At 42.3% G+C, this 3,540-nt stretch overlaps 1 long non-coding RNA gene across 1 annotated transcript; it reads right to left on the bottom strand.

Annotated features, from left to right (window-relative positions):
- Window positions 1–403: 403 nt before the first annotated feature.
- On the bottom strand, window positions 404–2,709 carry LOC127348854 (uncharacterized). Its single transcript, XR_007879987.1, has 3 exons — window positions 1,260–2,709; window positions 792–1,013; window positions 404–705 (listed from the first exon to the last, which is right to left on the bottom strand). It is a non-coding gene; the product is annotated as an uncharacterized lncRNA (long non-coding RNA).
- Between the last annotated feature and the right edge of the window lie 831 nt (window positions 2,710–3,540).

Here is a 3,540-nt window from a genome sequence, read left to right as displayed (position 1 = left end):
AAATCTAGGGCAATCACTCAGGGATCCTTTCCATAACAATGTGCATCAATGTGGGCCCTTGAATCCCCATGATAAGGATTTTTTCTAAATTTGAAACAAATTAACTTAAATTGTTGTTGGATATTCTGATATAATTAATTGTGCTGCTCAAATATTTACATATTCAAATGATACGTTGGTCGCCCATCCCTCCCTACTCGTACCATATATAAACCACTAAACATGCATAAGAGGGAGGAACCTAGCCGTCTCCTCCCTCCCTTGATCCTTATTTCCCCGTTGTGGATGAAAATCAATTGAGGCTTATACAAAGTGCATGCCCATTTTATGTGTTTAGCATCAGCCACACTTAGATGTCATTTAGCTTATTTCGGTTTTGTAGCGTTTGACTGCTCATTACATGTCGGCAAAATGCATCTCAATAAACAAGTCTCTCCAATAAAGTAAGAGAAATAATATGTACATTGTGAATGAAAATCAACTGAAGACTTCTCAAGCCCGTTCTCAGTAAAACAAGTCTCTCCTATAAAGGAAGAGAAAAAAAGTGTACATTGTAAATGAAAATCAACTGAAGACTTGGCAAGCCTGTTTTATGTCTTATGTTGAGGCCCCGCTTTACTGGTTTGGGGTCGGGTTTGAAACCCCATTAGCAGTCACAGCAAAACACAATCCCCAGTGCATCTTCCTCACACACCTTTAAGTATGCTTCAACAACAACAACAACAAATAGCACACAAGATTAAGAACAAACTAAATTTAGACGGGATTGAAGTAATAATAATTATACGTACATGATTAAGAAGCATGTCCACGCAAGAGGTTTTTCTTTCGTGCATTGTGACTGGAATTTAATTTCATCACCGTTGTGGAACTTCGGTCACACTGAACGAAACACTGTTAATAATAAAAAAGTATTTGGTGCAGTGTACCGAAGCACCACAACAACGACGTGCTAGAACTGATCCACGTCGAGGCATTGTTTTACGGTTGTGATCGTCCATGTATATATCTCTCTGCATATAGTAAGAAACTTACATAAGCTTTTCAAACAATATAGATATTTGACTTCGAATCTAACTTTAATCATATGCTTAGTTATATGGTGCAGTACTGAAGTACAAACAAAACAATAAAAAGTACGCATGATTCAATTGATCGAGCGAGCCCACATGTATAACAAGAGATTACATGTCCCATTACCAGAGAAATACAATCGTAAGAAAAGATCAGCGCAGCGGCGACAGGACATGGTTGTATACCTTGAGTCGGCGCCATGTGGTAGATCGGTGCAGCTATGGACTTAAGTGTAAGCTCAGTCCACGCGTCGGCGCCGGCGTCGATGACGTCGCCGAGGCTTCTTGCACCCTTCGCTGACTCTGGTCTTCGCAGGCTATCTGCTCTCCTTAGCCCGACGGCGGAAGAGGAGAGAACCTGCCGTGCACCGGCTTCTCCTCTCTCGAGTGCTACATCATCGCGCGAACCACGCCGTAGAGATGGATGAAAGCATAAAGAGGTATAGTGTTTTCTTCAAAAACAGCTGGTTATGCTGAATATATACTGCCGTGGTGAACGATATATATGATTTTTTTTGAAAAAATACGGGCTCATCTAGTTGCGAAGGTGCATCCCACCTTAAATGAAAAAAGTGGGTCCCCTATGTGGCTCCCACGTCATTGATGCAACATCTATCGAGCTTTCATCCAGAGAAAATCACGAGTGGAGAGAGGCAGAGCGCGCCTAGCCTATTTGAATGAAGCGGGAGATATGTATCACCTTTTATGGTGATGTTGACTGTGGACCCAGTAGCAAAAGTCAGTATGGGCTTCCACCGGACACGAGTGAGATTGCTCACGCACGAGACAGAGTGGTACAAGCCCCTACAGTAGAGTTGTCCTATCAGTACCCCAGTCAGTACTCATCTATCAATTCCTCTGTCCTTTTGTCAGTCACAGCCATGTCGAGTGTTGAAGAAGAAAGTCCATCCGCCGGTAGCCGCAGGATTTCGACAAATTAACCCTTTTCCTCAGAAGAATGCTCTAAATGACCTCCAGGCGAAACTATTTCAATCCCCTAAGCCAGTTAGGGGACTGAAATAGTTTCGCCTGTAGGCCATTTCGTGTATTCTTCTGAGGAAAGGGGTTAATTTTGTAAAATTCTACCGTATTCGATGGCCCTTGAACTGTTTCAAAGAGTTGCTTGCGGCTGACTTGTACTAACACCGCCTGCGATTTCTATAAAAGCACCACCTAGCTACTCCGAAATTAGTAATTCCAGTCTTGTGAGGAAAGATTCATGGACAGAGCTGGGGCATCTGGGTCAGCTAACCCTGGGGATAACCTTCATCGCCATCTCACTATGCTGGGCACTGGAGTAGCTGACCCCAGCCAAACATGACACTGGGAATATTTTGAAATTTCAAGCTATTTTGCTAGTCCCTCCGATCTATACTACTTGATGCTAAAATGGATGTATCTACAACTAAAATGCGTCTAGATACATCCATATTAGCATCAAGTAATATGAATCGGAGGGAGTAGTTTTATTTAATGAAAAATCCAAAATTTACATGAAATAATTAAAACACTCCTAGAAGATGTTTTCACCATTAAAAATGCTTCTATCCATCTCCATTTTCCTACAATAGCACTTCTTCCGAATAGGCTGTAGAAGTAGCAGCTTTATGGCCGCATCCTAGCGCCATCTAGCTATAGCAGTCCTATGTATTGTCTTGTCGAATCAATGACAATGGAAAGTATGACCAAAGATACGCTACCGACAAAGACAGATTCTGTATGCTGAGATTTCTCAGACACCCCTAGCTTTGCTCTGACACCTCTCTTTTTTTCAACCGAGAAAAGACTCCTCCAGTGTGGGATGGGGGCCATATATGGTAACCACTATTGGGGGTTTTGGAGAGAGTCAGACATCGAAGGAAAAACCCTACTCCGAAGCCAACAAAACCCGCACCTATGCGTGAACTCTTTTTTTAACAAGGAACGGTCTATAAGGAACGAGTGCTTCATTGACTGTCGTCGGTGGAAGTATAAATCAATATACTGATTGCATTATTAGTTCTTACTTGTTCTCGATTTCAGGTAGGAATTAAGATCTTTTGGTCAGGCTGATCGTGCATCCGCAAGATCAGTAACTCCCGTAGATTGTCCTAGCGATTGCATTGGCGCATGAGCTTTGCACCTACAGTCGGATCGTCAAGCACGAACTTCACCAACAAATCGATCTATCCTCATCTCATCGAAAGATCGGACACCTTTTCCCTATCAACAACCCAGGCCTATGATGTCATGATTGATACATTCTATGAAGTAGTAATACAAGTATGCTCATGTCGGATTTGATTAACCCTGATGGTACTTCCATCAAGTTGGCGTATAGCAGAAATGTACCACTTGCAAGGCTTGGCATCCCCATCAAAGCCTCATCACTTCGCATAAAATTTCTTTGTATCTGTTCACAGAGTCTTGGTGTCAAACTCCCTCTTCACTTTAAAAGTCCTGAAACACATCCTAAACTCATCCATAG

The sequence above is a fragment of the Lolium perenne genome, chromosome 4 (assembly GCF_019359855.2).
Source record: "Lolium perenne isolate Kyuss_39 chromosome 4, Kyuss_2.0, whole genome shotgun sequence".
Lineage (NCBI taxonomy): Eukaryota > Viridiplantae > Streptophyta > Magnoliopsida > Poales > Poaceae > Lolium > Lolium perenne.
Note: the sequence above shows the minus strand (reverse complement) of the source record. Positions and strands in the feature narration are given on the sequence as shown.